The following is a 16,959-nucleotide window of genomic DNA, read 5'->3' on the forward strand; positions in this document are numbered from 1 at the left end:
CTCTCTTCGCTTTTCATAAGAGAAATTTATCCTACTGTTTCAAATCTAGTTATTGTTCGATTGCTTTTTGCACAGTACAGATTATTTAAGATTTACCTACCACAATTTCAGCTACCAAACTCATCTAACCCATTCTCCGATCTGCATCGTTCTTTTCAGATCATAACCCCAACCACCGCAGCTGACCGTCAACCACCTCGAGGACAATGACCATTCCGGTTGTTTTCAATGCTCCACATAGGCAATTGAGTGGCAGCAGGTATAATTTCAATTAAATCTCAACGCCGATACTTCATCAGCTCAGGGTCAAGTCAAGGTCAAGTTAAACGAACGAGTGAAACCCACCAATTGAAATTCTCCGGCTCTGACCACGGTGCGGTGTTCGCAAGTGTTGTGAGATCAGATGATTAAGCACAAAGAAATCCATGCAAAAAAAGAAGAAGTGCCAAACAGTGAAGTGAAATCTACCAAGTTCGTCGTTGTTGTTGTTTGACATAGTCGGATGGGTCTGCAATTGCCCAAAGCTAAAAGAGTGCGCAGCGTGTAGGTGTGAATTACCGTATGCTGTACAAAGGTGAAAATTGTAATTGCTGAGACATCCGCGTGAGCGCGCGACAAGTGACGTGATTTGATCAACAGTCTCGCAGATTTGATTGGTGATTAAAAGGAGCTACACACGGAAGAAGCTCACGAGGTTCGTTGTTTGCAGCGAACAAAAGATTTGGCACAAACATCTGGAAGGATGCTGGAATACCTTTGGGTGTGTTTTCCCATTGATTGGTGATTTGAATGAGTGACTAGACGGTGAAGAAACTTGGTGTGGCACCCAGAATAAAATAAGGTGTTGGTGTTGCTTTTGAGCATTAACAAGATTCCGTTCGTTTGCCTCAAAGAAAATAAGAAGCAAATAGAAGAAGGAATTGCGCAAGTAGTGTGGTGGCAATAAACTGGAAGCGGTTTCAAATTGGATTAACCTCGATTGGATATTTGTTTTTGAGAACGAATGTCGATTCCACCAGCAGAAATCATGAGGTAAGTGATTCCGTTTTTCTCGTTAACCTTAGGAAACTATACCGTTTCGAAAGATTGAGCTGGTTTTAGTCAATTATTCGTTTACCACTTTCAGTTAACTTTGCTCTGCAGTTGTTTATGCTTCATTTATTATATTATTAATTGCCGCTTTGTTCGCCAGTGCTATAATTGTAACATTTTTATTACCATAATGCCTCGTTGTTTCATCATTATCCCATTCACGGTCACACTTTGTGTAAGTGTAAACTTGGGCTCCGTCGTAAGCATGACTTTTTTAAGCGCACAGAATAGTGGATGAGGGCTTCAATGCTGCGTTGCAACCTTGGCCTGTTCTTCAAATCTCGCCGCTGCTGCTACAATTCCGTGCCCAGCCTCTCTACACAATTGCTTGGTAACATCGGCACTCCTCTAAATTTACAACGACGGCGGTGAATTGGCCGAGGTTCCGCGCGGTTTCGAACAAAAACGTTCCAAACTTTGAGGGTCCTAAAAACTACTTTCAAAGCTCAATGGTGGTGGTAGTTTGTTTTTTCTTCTAGTGTGTGTATGCAACAATAACAAAAACCACCCAAATAATACCCGTTCCATTCGGGTGTATGTAAATGGATGGGGGAAGCGTGCGTCATTGGATCCGCTATCCAATGGCTATGAAGGTTCATGAAGAAGTGTACGGACATGTGGTGATTGTGGCCGCTTACCGGAATAGGTACGGATTGTTGTTGATCGGTTTCAGGTTCTGTTATTTTTTTTTTTTCACGAGTGCATTGAACGTTCATAAGCATGTTTTTTTGAGACTGTTTCGATACTTTTGCTTTCGAGCGATCGATTGGTAAGGTCAGATACTTATTTGGAATCGAAGGATATCGATGTTGAATATTACGAAACTGAACAGTATTCTAGATCTCCTGTAATAAACTATCTCGTTTGGTAAATTGTATTCATCGATTGTCAATCATACGACTTCCTTCAACGGATGACCTTCCACGGTTTATTAATTTGACCCCAGGCTACATCAGTAGATGTTTTTGCTTGATAACGAATTCGTTGTATTTGCTTATGATTCATGTTGACCCAATAAATAAAGACTTGCTCAGCTAATATACTCCAACTCTCGACTTCAGGACAGTATGTGTTTTTTTAAACCAATTCATCAATTGACCCTCATGCTGTGCAAAAAAAAAAATATTTTCTGCTTAAGAAACAATACAAATTATTAATAAAAAGAAATTTCATAAATTTTAATAAAAATTGATGTTTTACGCCTTTGCTCAATTTTAAAGTGTCCATTGTGTCCAATATCAGAAAAGTTAGAAAAGTTTATCAATTTTTGTGATTTTTTGGCAAATTTGTTATTATTTTCAGTGTGCCTTTTTTATGAATTGGCGATCCTGTTTGCTACAACCTTGTCTCAGACCTTCTTTGTTGAAACATATCGAATTCACCATTTGGGAACCTAAACCTTCATCAATCTTTACCTTTTTTGCACTGGCTCATATTTTGGGGTTATGAATCGAATTGAAGGGCAGCCTATACGAAATTTAACACTTTTTTTTTTCAAAATGATGCACCCTGCTTGACATAAATTGAACTGACTTTGTTGCATTGAGTCACTAACTTGTCCAGGCGGATTGGCATTTCCTTGACTTGACTGCAGTTCCAGGCAAAATAGCTTGCTAAAATTCGGCCATTTTGGATGTTGTAAAATTTTTAAAATGGAGTCTAGACTACCATGCGTCTCTATCGATTTATAGCGACTGTAACATGGTCACGAAGAAAGGGAGTCTAGGCGCATAGAAGTATTGAGGGAAAACCCAAAACTTGATAACTTCTAAAATTATTACTCAAAACGTAAAAAACACATCGCTGATTTTGCGATACAATGTGTAAAAAAACTTAAATTTTCAGGACAAAATATAAAACCATATTTCGGCCTCTATCTACAAACCATGAAAACCATAAAAAAACAAATACAATCAATGTTTGTCAATACAAAAAACCAATTTTTAATATTATTATATTTTTATTAAACATTTTTTTAAGGGGGTAGTACACTTTGAACGTCCAAAAAGTAAGGCATTTTCGTTAATTTTTTTTTAAGCAATAAAACACTCAGGGAGGGCAAATATGTTATAATCCATTTATTAGTCATCCTTTGAACTAAAATTTGTATTTTTTTGAACTCGATTGGTGTCTCCCCGTGCCCGGTGCACCAGATCGCTCGGGCGTCCTCGCGCGGAAGTCGGAAAACGGCGTGGGAAAATACTCCTTTCCATGTGAACAAAAATCCTGATTAGTAATTAAATTTGGGTTAGAAATACGTATTCCGTTTTTTTTTTAAATTAATTTTTTCAAAAGTTGTGGCTTTAGGAAAAAAAACGTCTATTTTTTCACCCTAAAAATGCTTACAAAGTCGTGGATTAAAAATCCATTTTTGACAAAATCGAAAATGTTAATAAGTATTTATTAGCAGAATTTAATTCTGAACAAGAAAACCTAGGCGATATCCAAATTTGATGGTAACTGGTTAGAGTTATTTCCCACGCCAGTTTGAAAAACCCCATTTGGAGATAAACGCGTTTAAAGATAAAATTGCTTTCTCAGCGCGCCGGTACATGTTTTAGGAAATCACTATACCGTTTTGCTATGGAATGGCTGCATAATTTTCTACAATATTAAAATATTAAAATTTATACTGATCGCGCACGGACAGAACTTCCCTACGTTGTGTATTACGGATGGTTAGAAATAATAAAACACAATCGAATTACTGACCGTCCTGCCATGGCGGAGGTAGAACTACTAATATTTATTGATAATGTATAGGACACAGTACAATGCACAGCTGGTAGGGTAGTACCACACGTAGTGGACGTTTGCACAAACATACTCCCCCCCAAAACCAACGGTTTTATTTCACACAAGACATAGACAACTACAACTATTCTATACATGTGGTGAATCGATTGCCGGTCAAAATAGTCGTATCGTATCGTCGATGAATCAGTGCTGTAGCGCATACAAGATGGGTTGAAATGGTTTCTGCTGTTATCATTCTGTTGTAGATCCGATGTATTGTTCTCCCGTACAATAAGCTGATAGCACTATAGTGATCACGAAAACTACGCGAGAATCTGGTAAACGCACTCGCCATTGAAATGAGCATGCTTCTTGACCTAGACCCTTGCAGTCCACGGTGAGTCAAGAACTACACATGCTCTGCTAGATGGCTACCTTTGTGGCCACACCATCTCAGCTGGGAGGGAAGCAGGATCCTCTGAGTTGATTCTGATGCACTCAAGAATGTATCTTCGGATTGGAACGGCAAAGACAATCGCATCGAATTGTGGCCCGCGGGTATCGAACGGTTGGTCACGGCACCATTATGATCGCGCACGGACAGAACTTCCCTACGTTGTGTATTACGGATGGTTAGAAATAATAAAACACGATCGAATTACTGACCGTCCTGCCATGGCGGAGGTAGAACTACTAATATTTATTGATAATGTATAGGACACAGTACAATGCACAGCTGGTAGGGTAGTACCACACGTAGTGGACGTTTGCACAAACATATACAGATAGAGCTTCTCAACGATCAATATAAGCAGCAAATATGCTTCTTCAGCTAAAAAATGTCTTATTCAGCTTTTAATCAGCACAAATTGTTTATTGGGCTTAACCTTCCTTTTCTATTGTGAAAACAGTAAATTTTGTTTTTAATAGTATAGATTTTTAAATGGGCACCCACGTTATTTCTCGGCTGTTTTCCAACCAATTGAACTGATTTTTTGTATTGCGAATGTGACGTTGATTATTTCATCCTGCCCCTTTACACTCATTGAAAAATAAAGTGCTTAACTCTCATAAAGACTGGAACGCGCAAAAATTGATCGACAAAAATCGTTTCTTTTAGTCAAAATTCATATCACAAAAATCTTCTTATTTTTATTTTGGTAGTTCAATTCATATATTTAAAGGAAACAATGTTCGTTTATTCTTTTGGTTTGCCAAATCCGAACAGCCGTGCCTTCCGCTTAACCCCTTCCATTAAATTTTGCACAGTGGTCTCATCGACCTTATTCGCCGCTTAACGTCAGTTAGATTTGAACTGCTGCTCGTTGTCCATGGATTTATTAGTTATTTTGAGATTCCGTTTGACCAAGCCCAATACCGTTCGATAGGGAGGAGTTCTGGGCTGTTGGGAGGGTTGTGGTCTTTGGGTACCACAACCACGTTGTTCGCATCGTACCACTTGATTGCCTTTTTCCCATAGTGGCAGCTCGCCACGTCTGGCCAGAACTGCACAGGTCTATTATGTTGCTTTAGGAATGGTAGCAGCCGCTTTTCCAGGCACTCCTGGACGTATATCTCTTGATCAGCGAATCCAAATACATAAAGCAACCAATGATACAGACAAAACGGTTGCTACGACTACCATGACAAACTCGCTCTGTAACATAGCTCGATCCGAGTGATAAAAGGATAATGACATATTGCTTGCCTGCTTTGTTGCAATATACACGGATGAGGACATAGCTTGATATGAATCGAGAAAAGACATAACAAAAAAATTCCGATTAACACACTTGTATCATGTTCGGCTCTACATCTTGAAGCAGCTTGCCAACAATTTGCTCGTTTTCTTCTGCCGCCCCGAGTGGCTGCACGGGCTGATTGTCATGAAAAAGAAGGAAGAAGATTATATCATTATTGCTTTGCACTTCTAACATAGCGTTATTATTTGGTTCGTTGATCGCTTGTCATTTTGTCATTTGGAGATATTTTTGATTCCTTGCTCTTGATTGATAGTTCCCGTAGTAATGAAAATGTCGCTTTTTAGACCACACGTGCTTATGACCTGCCATACGACATATTTTTTCGGGAACTTCGATAGTTTGATGGTTTTGAAAATTTCAGCCACCTTCCCTTTTCCTGATGCGGTATAAAACTCCTGTCCCGGAAGCTGCTTGAAATCTGCCTTCACATAAGTTTCGTCGTCCATGACGACACAGTCGAACTTTGTGAGCAGATTCGTATACAGCTTTCGGGACCGCTGCTTTACCGAAGTGTGTTGTTTGTAATCTCAGTTCGCCATCTTCACCTTCTTAAACGTCGACAACCCGGCTCGTTTGTTGGCCCGATGCCCAGTAGTATGGGGGACGTCCCGGATGGAGAGGATAGGGTTCCGCTTATATTTCAACGCCACCTTCTTCGTCGTCGCTGCCACGTCCGGATTACGATTGCCGCCGCTTCCAGGCTTCCTGGCGGTCGACAGACGCTCCCCGAACACTTTTAAAACGTTTGTCACGGTCGATTTGGCCACATCCAGCAATTTTGCCAACTTGGCACTTGCTTCGCGAGCAAAATTTTGACACGTTGCTCCTCTTGCTTGGACGTCATTTTAAAAACTGGAGAGCAAACGGTGAAAAATAATCATAGCAACCATTGTTTGTACCGTTCCGATTCAAATTTCGGACGATTCAAATTTCGGACACTTTCATTTTTAATTAAATATTACATCCAGTTAGAAACAAAGTAATAATGTTAGATGATCGTGGAGGGCACTAGTCAAAAAAATTTAAAATTTACAAGACATGTGGATCATATTCGACCGAGATAATCAACTTTTAAAAGTGTCCGAAATTCGAGTTTAAGTGTCCGAAATTTGAATCGGCACGGTACACTAAACTTCCAAATGCAGCTTTTTATGTTTTTTTTTAATGCATTTTAATGTTCCAGACTTTATTCCCAACGTCCAAAACAGTATCAGTATAAAACGATTTTTTTTTTTCAAAATCCTTTAAATCTCATCAATACTGCTCAGGAATGACGGATTTATGATAGGTTTAGCATTTTTCTGTATCAGACCCCCAGAACATTAGCTCTCAAACCCCCCACGGTTTGAGAGCTAATGTTCTTGATTTTTTTTACAAAAGCTAAATACAGTTTTAGTTTCGAGTAATGGAAATGTTAAATAATGTAAAGAACACTCTTTGTTTCGACTTCGAGAATGAAAGTGCAAGGCCCACCTGGACCGAGATTGCCAATTGCGTCAAGACACTGGAGCCAAACGTTGTTGAGTTGGAAGCAACTTATCGGATTTCGGAGGGGAAGGGGAAGGCCAGAGGAGTCTATGCTGTATACATTTAGGATCAACTGTTATGAACTGAAGCTTGTGGGAGGATTTGTTCAATATATGCGATTTGCCACTAAAAGTCTAAGATCGTGATTGGTGCTGGAGAAATACGGAAATGTTAAGTCTGTACGTCGGGGAGATATTCCCAGTGGAGCTGGGCCTCGACATGCACACCGGTGTACGAGTTGTGTACATGGACATGGAAAAGGAGACTCCTTTCCCGCTTGATTTCTTATGATGATATCAAGAACAAATGTTTCTTATGCAAGATAGAGGGAACACTGAATGATTGCCTGCCTCAAGTGGGAGACACGGTATCAACAGGTGGAAAGATAAAAACAGGACGTCGAAAAGCAACAACAGGACAAAGAACAAACGGTGGGATTGTTGCTTATACGGAGAAAGAGTGGATAAATGGCAAAGAGCAGGTCAAGTGGCGGGCGTTGGAAGAGGAAAAATGTTCGGATGAATCAAGGGAGCTGCATGCACGGCAGAAAGCGGAAACCAAGTTCAAGTTGCCTCCCAGGAAAAGTAAAAAGAACTCACAATGTATCCTACCAATTGCTTCTATGAAATTTTACTTTGAATTCATCAAAATGCGATGCATTACTCCTTAATAGCTTAAACAGATGGTGCACAAATCCACCACTCAGGAAATTGGGTAAAATGGAGGATACGACACACCGAAATCTGGCCGACATCTGAAACCTGTGGATCAAAAGCATTAAGAAGAAGTTGTCGGAGTCATCAAAACGCTCATATGATAAACAGCTTAGCCCCTCAAAACAATGAAATGGTTCATACAACTACAAATTCCGAGCGATCTTGAAATGCCAAACGACAAATACAAAATTGGATACACACTTAGTTTCTTCTACCGAGCTCGGCTGTGCAAATCTCGGCAAAAAAAGTTTTACTGAGATCTCAACAAACATTGCATTTGTTTGCTGAGATTCAGCTATGCATTATCCGAGACTCAGCAATCAAATGTCCCTTTTGCTGAGATCGCAGTGAAATTTATTTTTGCCGAGATTTTCACAGCCGAGCTCGGTAGAAAAAAATCTAAGAGGTTGTATCCATGATTTCTTAACTCGTTATCAGTGAAAAATTTCGATAGGTTGGAATTCGGAAGTAAGTTGAGAGTTCTGTTTTTAAGGTGCTCTTTCGATGTTCATGTAGTACAAGCCAATCCTGGACAATATGTCGTGGATTCAAGCTCTTACTCTTTAGTTTACTCTTTTATGTTATTTGTGGTCCTGAAAAGGAACGATGGGTTGGAAGCTTGGAAGCTAGTTAAGAACAATACTGTGAAAATTTTTCTTCGATGTTTTTGGAAATGATAGCGTTTCGAAAATGACATATGTAGGGGAAATGGATGTGATGTCGACCTAAACGTCCCTTATTTTGGCCCATACATAAATCCAGCAATCGTCTAAATTTTCAATAGCTACCAAAAATATCCATTTGTACCGTCCCAATGACGCGGTCATTTAGATAAAATTTATAAAAAGCAGATTTTTAGCGATGGGCCCAATCTTAGATCCATAGACCAACATTAGAGCCATTTCCCCTATTAGGGAAAACACATCAATTACAGAATCTGAGCCTACCGGACGGTACCAACGTTTATACCCCCTTCTATTAAGAGAATTCGGCAAGGTTCTGGCATGCTCAGTGCTTGGTATCAATATTTGGCGACTGTGTTAGGGAAACCACTTTTCCCATTACGGAAACGCTTCGTTTTCTGATGACAAAATTAAACATTTACGTGCACAGAACGCACGAAAGTTTTGTTTTATTCAATAGATAATAAAAAATCGAATATTGATTGATGTACTACTTCAATACTGTTACGTATTTGACCACAAACGTTTGGTTGCTGGGTACATTATCAAAGTGTTTTGAGGGTGATGTGGCTGGCAGAAAGTCGAGCGAAATGAACTCTAAAACTACAATAATTTATTGTGGTCCTAAAAAGGACCGTATTTTCGTAATGGTTGAGTAATGCTGAGCTATTAGGGTGTTCAAGACGGATGAGGCTGGTGAGCTGTACGTTGTTTGGAGCGAGTTTGACGCGCTTGGCATTGATGACCCACAGCTACTCACGAGGAAACTGATTTCGATCCATAGCGGTGCGGCTTCTTCCTCCTTCTATGGATGCTCATGTGGGCTCTGCAGCTCGCTGCTTGCAGGCTGCCTTGCGTTGTGTACTGGAGAACAATGTTCAACGCCACACTGTGACCTATTGAAAATTAATAAAGTGTTCATTTTAGCAGCGGTAGATAAATTTCCAATCGTTTGGCTTGTTAAGAATTTAAATTCATCTGCTATTGACAGAGTTACATGTGGTCAAAACCAGACCTCTCTTCGTAATGCGGTCGATTTTGGTTTTTTGTTTAATTCCACCGCCAATATGTTGCCGAAGGACGTAATCCTACGTCAAAACTAAGTGTGTAGAATAGAAATACAAAATAGTCGAAAATTGTAAAAAATGCTTTGAAAAGCAAAGATGGTCAATGGCAAAAATAATTTTAAAATAATACTTGAAAAATATTGAATATGCCCAATCGTAAATAAATGTACTCCAAAAATTCCAAAATAGTTTTTTAATCAATGGTCTAGATTTTCCTTAATGGCTTTAAACACTCTGGAAAGGTCAAGGATTGCCAAACAGGCTTCAACCACCTTAAGATCACCAAAATGTGTCTGAATTGAACGCCAAAATAACCCACGAAGCGTGAAAATGGAATCTTGAAGATGGTTATGTAATAATGCCAAAATAGGATCCTGTTATGAGGTTCGATTTAGCATAAGAGAATTGAAATTCTTTCTATTGATTCAAATTCAAATTCATCTTGTTTCAGTAATTATTTAAAAATAAGAAAATCAAGCCGTTTTAACTAACTTGTATGCAGATGTTGTGCTCGTCCATGTATTAGGTATAGTAAAATACGCTACGAGGGCGAGGGATCTTAAATTAGTGAAACATATACTATCACATGTAGGGTTCTAATTTTCATCATACTACGCTCAACCCGCACGTTGCCTCTCTTTTTCGAACGGGTTTCAACAAAAAATTAATTGAGAATAAATTAATTGCTAACATGTTATAATTGCATAATATAAATACTAAAGTTTATATTAATGTTACATGTAAACCAGTTAACAAGTGTGTTTTACTAAAGAAATAATGATAAATGTAAAGCAAACTTTAAACCAACAATTCTACTGGAAATTAGTAAAGGATCGGGTTCTCCTTCAGATCGGTCGGTAAAGGCGCAGCTTTAAAGCAAGATTATTTTGAAGGCCACTGGAGTATTCAAATTTATTTTTTTACACATTCACAATTCCCCGTAAGCCACACTGGACTGGCTAAAGCCGAAGGAATCCCCCATCGGATAATGTGGTTACGATTCTGTGCTCAATTCGCGACCATTGGCAAACCTAGTTTTCAACATCACGTTGGGAAAAACCATCCATATCGAAAGACAAAACCGGTTCCAAATTTTTGAATCTTAAAGTTCAAACACCATCCCATCCACGGTTAGTGGATCTATTTTGAAAAAAAAAATCCCTGATCACCATCGAATCCAGAACTCGATCTGCCCACCCTAATTTGCCACACGAAAAAGCAAGTCAAAAAAGTTGCCAAATCGCGCAGCCACAGAGACGTGCACAAAATTTAGCATCCAAGTTTTCTTCTTTTGGAATGGAAGATTTTTTTAGTTTTCGTTGAGAAACCGGTTTCCGAAAGTGAGAAATTTTGTTTATTTGACTAATTTTCGAGCGTGCGGTCATCCTCGGTTCCGAGGTTAAGACGACTATTTTTTTTTTAAACAAATCAAGTTTAAGTGGGCCACTTACCTTCTCATTTTTTCCAATGTGAAGGCGTTCAAATCCTGTTTCCGTCGACGAATGTTTGAAACATTCTCTTTTTTTTTGTTTAGGTTTGGTTTCCGTAGAGCACGCACAGCTTCCGAACTTGACCTAGGCACCGTGCAGGCAGGCGGTAGCTAGCTAACACTCACCCAATGGGATATCAAATAGTAATTTGAATGACGCGACCATCGCTCAGCTTCACACCACATGAAGCCAATTTATCAGCTATAAATGATCTGTCATTCGGATGGGGAGCTCTTGACTTGGTTGCGATGATGAGGAATGTCAGTAATCAAATTCCCATTTTCCGTTTTCTATCAAACGGAACACACGCGAAGGGAAACAAACTAACTCATATGGCACCTAAACGAGATAGTAGCACAGCGACGGCCGCCAGGTGAATGGGCGGCGTAGAAGTGAAAGTGCCGATTTGTTAATAGGATGGGAAATATCATAAAAATCGAGGCATTATGAATAAGGTGATTGGAATTGTGTAATCTTGAAATCTCTATTGGTTGAGAATGGATAGGAAAAACTTCCGAAGTAAAGGTAGAGGAACTTGACTCACCATACGCACTGTTCTGACAGGATTTTTCATGTGAAGCCAGAGTGCGAAACGCTTGAGATGATGGATTTCAGGTTTTGTAGAGAATTTTCACTTTATTTTTTTCTCTTGAACCACTTAAACACTCTTTACGTTTGGATTTGAACATCATCTCTGAAAACGTGATATCTAGCAATATTTAAAATCGATTTTAAAATGCACAGAATCGTCTAGTTTCACTGATAGGGTAGAGAACTACTTCGGCCTAATCACCCATTTTGGGCCTATCGAGCAGAAAACTTCAAATAAATCCATGATTTCAGAGTTAACAAGTCAATTATGCGTTTGGTACGATACTTTAGTTAATAAGCTACGGAACGAAGTCAATGAGAACGCGTGATATGAACGTTTTCACCCATTATTCCCAAAAACAAAAGAATCGCTCCGACCAAATCCATTTTTATCTTCATCCGATAGGCCAAAATTGAATAAATTGGCGTTTCAATGCTTTAGGCCGAGTTTTGAATCCGTAGGCCGAATTTGGCGTCAAGAAGCAGTGTTAGACTTTTGACAATATCTCAAAGATTGGTTTATCTTTATCAAATCTTACGGTACATACGGAAAGGTAAATAAATTTGGAAGCCATCAGTAAAAATAACCTTCCGTTTGGTGCTAAACTGCACTAGATTAAGAAAGGCAAAGTGCGGGTTGTGCTTAATAGGCCGAAAATGGGGTAATTAACCCTATATATCAATTTCAAGCATTATTTTGAGATATGTTAACATTTGCAGGGTGTGTGCACAGGTAGATCGAGGTTAAGGCGACGCCACTGGCTTTGAACTTGTGACCTTCAGAGCGATAACCAGAAAGCACTTATTAATTGAGACCAATGCATGAATTTGTAAATTGTGTGGCAAGTATGTGTACAGAGAACTTGAGAAAATTTACAACCCGAAAGATGTTTTAAACCGGATCGGGAATCGAACTCACTGCATGCGGTTTGGTAATACTGCGCCTTAACTGGCTGCGCTATCTGAGGCCCCTGAGGGAAAAATCCGTTTTTAACGAAAAAGATTTCAGTGAAGACCGGTTAAAATATATTTATAGTACAATAGTAGCTCAAAATGCTCGATAGGAAATCATAGTATATAGAACCGGGTTGGAATGGTAATATTTACTAGTGCTCAAGTGTTCGTAGTGGTCAGAGTGGTTTTTAGTGACATCATAGACTCGATGGCCTAGTGGCGATCGTTTCTGCTTGCTGAGCAGAAAATCATGGCTTTAATCTCAGGCTCGTTCACATCAAAGAGATTTTTCCTTTTCTAATTCAATGAAATCGATTTCATTTGAATATCTTCATGTTGCCAGGTGACCGTCGTTCGCAACAGATTGTTATTATGTAAAGAGTAGGGTGTTTCATTCTGGAAAAAGATTGATATTTTTGATAGGCCACCCCCTAGTTCAGTTCATAACACAAAATCAAACATCTGTGCAAATAATCAGCTAAATTGGTCAACGTTAAGAGGTCGCGCCAACGATTTCAATTTTGTTCAGGATTTTCGTCAAATTAGTATGGAAGAAAATGATGACCCATTAAAATCATTCTAAATTTTTTTTTTAACTAACCGATTTGCATGAAATTAAAATATGTTATACTTAAAACTATAATAAACAACTTTGTTGAAGGCTGCAAGTCGATTTGATGCTCCAGAAAACCGGTGAACCTGGTAATGGGCTGACCGATCAACCTCTTCTCCGTATTACTTCTATAAACATTGAGGTAAAAAAAAAATCTGGCAAAGCATACTATGAAATATGCCCTATCAGCATACCTGCTTTTCTGCTCAAATCAAGGTTTATCTGCAATCTGAGTTTCGAAATACAATTTCAAATTTCAATTTTTTGGAGCATCAAATCGACTTGCAGCCTTGAACAAAGTTGTTTATTATAGTTTTAAGTATAACATATTTAAATTTTATGCAAATCGGTTAATTAAGAAAAAAGTTAGAATGATTTTAATGGGTCATCATTTTCTCCCATACTAATTTGACGAAAATCCCGAACAAAAATGAAATTGTTGGTGCGACTTCTTAACGTTGACCAATTTAGCTGATTCTTTGCACAGATGTTTGTTTTTGTGTTATGAACTGAACTAGGGGGTGGCCTATCAAAAATATCAATCTTTTTTCCAGAATGAAACACCCTAGTAAAGAGCTTGGTGCCCTAGTAGCAACCATTAATGCTTGCTGAGCCGAAGATCGTGACTTAAGGGCTCTTTTGAATAATAAATTCTTTTTTGCAGAAGTGGACGTCGAAAATTGCTACTGATTTAACTCCATACTGATGTAAGGAAAGAGAGAAGGATTAGTAATTTCCATTTAATCCCACTACCTTATTTGCTTATCCTTGACAGATACGCGTATTACCTTTGCAATTCCGTTGAAACTTTGAAATCTATTTCATTGGAATCCTTCTTAAAATTGCTTTTATACTTTTATAAGAAAAAATCTTCTCAAAATTTATATAAACTTATATCGATAGCAAACGTAGCTATATAAGCTATATTGTATTCAAGCAGTCTTATTACGCTTTTGTGAAAATCAGCTATAAATCCAATTTAATTTATATTTGCTTCAAAGCAGCCGCCATAAATTAGCTTGTTGTTGTTCTGTTCTGCTGAAACTTTTTTTTCTCCATATGGATATCTTTAGCGGTAAACAGAGGTTTGAGTGTTGGTGTCAAGATCACCATGTAATCAATTTTGTTTTATGGCGACATTAGTGAAAATCTTAAAGAAAATATGTGACGTTTTAAAAGTTCCAAAACATATGCGCTTGAAATTTTATCGTGTATATTGAGATAATATGAGCGTAAAATAAATGCGCCTCCAAAATAATTCAAGTTAACAAAAAATATTGTTTCAGAAATCAAATTAATTTGATGGAATCATCTTAATTTTACAGAAAATAGATCTAAATAAATAAATTCATACCAATGCACACTAGAAATCATTTCGAATATCTAATTTAGCCATTATTTTATTGAAATTTCTTGGATTTTATTCCAAGGCTAATGGCATGTTCATAATGACAAAATGGCGACAGAGGACAGCAGGCAAAAAAAACACCAAGCGCAATTTCTTAAAATGTCTAATGTTTACATTAATTTGAAGCTTAATCCAGTATGTTTCTTGACAAAAGTTAGCATTTGCATAAGAGAAAAATACAACATTATATGGTTGTAAGCAAAAAAACCGAAACAGAAAGAAAAAACCACATTTTCGTCATTTTTTTTTTCATATAACTTGGAACCAGTAAGCTGTGGAAATTTCACGTCTTTGAAAGAGCTGTTCTTGTTGTCAAGATAAACAACTTTGCCGAAGACATCAAGTCTCCAAAACATCAGTGAAAGAAGTTAGATTGTGGCGCCATCTTTGCGGAAGAGTTTTGAACTATTTGTTTATGTCAATAGATGTTCCTTATTATGACGAGAAACTTTGCCCAAGACACCAAGTCGCGGAAATGCTTCGTTTCGGAGTTATTAATTTTGCTCCGCTAGGTTGCATTCCTGGCCCAGTGCCAGTGTGCATTGAATGAAAACAGAACAGAAAGACATAATGCATGATTTTATTACGAGCACTATTTTATTTTTAAAAGAGCGATTCATTTTTTTTTATTTGAGGGCAAATGTATATCCCTATTGCTGTGCAACCGATGAATTTTACAAACATTTGGAAAAGTTTTGAATGGTAGATTAACCTTTATGAAAAGTTATGCGTGATTTCAACTTTTTTGTCCTAAAACTGTCACCATTCCATTTATTTCGACCAATGGAAGCACATTCTTTACAGCTTGTGACATCCGCAGAAAATGCAGCGGCATTTTTTTTCTTGGTTGGAGTTATTCACGAAGGTTTGCGGCTGACTGTAGCAATTAAACGGACTCATGCTAACAATCTTGTTGATTTTCTTTGCGCTCCTCTTGGAAATACCGGAAAGTTTTGATTCTTTTCTATGTTGTAGAAATAAGCCGCACATTTACACTTATGACAAGTTGCAACTGAATGCTTATAATTGTTTTAAAATAACTGTTTCATGGCCAACTAGCTTTATGGCGCTTACTTATATAGGGGGGTATATGGGTTATATAAGGGCAATTCATATTGCTTTTCTTACAGTTCAAGGCAATCATAAAACCTTTAATAAGGGGAAATAGCATAAGCATCAGTTGGTTTTTTTATAAGCTTTATAGGGGTTTTGTAGATAGCTATAAAATGTTCCATGACTTGCATTGTATATGACCGTCATAAAGCTGTAGGTAGTGGTTGCAGCTGCAATGAAACCTTTATAAATTTTGAATATAGCCAAGCAGCTCTAGATTTGTTACTTGGGTAGTGTAGTGGTAAGCGTGACCCAGCAAGCCTGGGTTCAATCCCAGGGAAGTAAATCCGTTGGTTCCCGGTTCATGAGTTGATGGGTCGTTAGGTAGGGTCCAGGTGTGGGAGTTGCCTCCCTGGCGTCGGTAGCATTGGTGCTCAGCACGGAAAACAAATCAAGGAAAAAAAAAAGTTCAAATCAGGCCAAAAGAGAGCTTTGAGTGGGTTGGTTTATTTCCTTTCAATTCCGTTATAATTGCTTATCTTTTGACTATCTGTCAATACAACTCCTATTTGGCACTGATGAAGTCTGCAAGTAGTAGACAAAATACGCATATCTGTCAAAAGATAAGCAATTATAGAGGAATTTAAAGGAAATAAACCAACCCACTCTAAGCTCTTCATATCGGTTTTATTGGCCAGAAATAAAATGTAAGGGCAAAAGTCTAGATGAGGAGAGATTATTGATTGATTTGTATAGCTGTTTTATTTTACTGGCAACAATTAATCGTTTTTCAGTCGACATAGAATTCCATACTTCTTGGCAATTTTCTTGAGAGTTGAACTTAAGTTTGTCATCAATAATCACACCAAGATATTTAATCTCCCGAACGCGTTTCATCATCAATTGCTACAGAGACGTTCTCATTTAATCGATTCCGCGAAATTACCATAAATTTAGTTTTACTTGTATTCAATTTCAACCATCTACTTAGAGAACGCAAATCTTCATTCAAGTGTAGAGCCGTCATCATCTAAATCCTTAGCTGAAATGAATAACACAGTATCATCTGCAAAAAGATTAATGTCGCAAAATCGTAAAACACGTCGCAAGTCATTAATATACATAATATATAACAGAGGCCCTAATACACTTCCCTGGGGCACTTCAAGGTTATTCCCCACGGTACTGGAAACAGAATCATTAAAAACAGTCCGTTGAGGTCTGTCAGACAAAAAGCTTTTAAACCATTTATATGCAGTACTCGTA

General features: G+C 38.1%; 1 protein-coding gene across 1 annotated transcript in view; it reads left to right on the top strand.

The window, feature by feature from the left end:
* Positions 1-317: 317 nt before the first annotated feature.
* Positions 318-16,959, top strand: part of Exn (Ephexin) — a 256,431-nt gene continuing 239,789 nt past the window's right edge. Inside the window, exon 1 of the mRNA XM_065226006.1 lies at positions 318-1,032. The gene's annotated coding sequence lies outside the window, so the exon portion shown is untranslated. The remainder of the gene's footprint in view (positions 1,033-16,959) is intronic.

The sequence above is a fragment of the Ochlerotatus camptorhynchus genome, unplaced genomic scaffold, assembly GCF_037179485.1.
Source record: "Ochlerotatus camptorhynchus isolate MF236.1 unplaced genomic scaffold, CSIRO-AGI_Acam_v1.1 ptg000243l, whole genome shotgun sequence".
Taxonomy (NCBI): Eukaryota; Metazoa; Arthropoda; class Insecta; order Diptera; family Culicidae; genus Ochlerotatus; species Ochlerotatus camptorhynchus.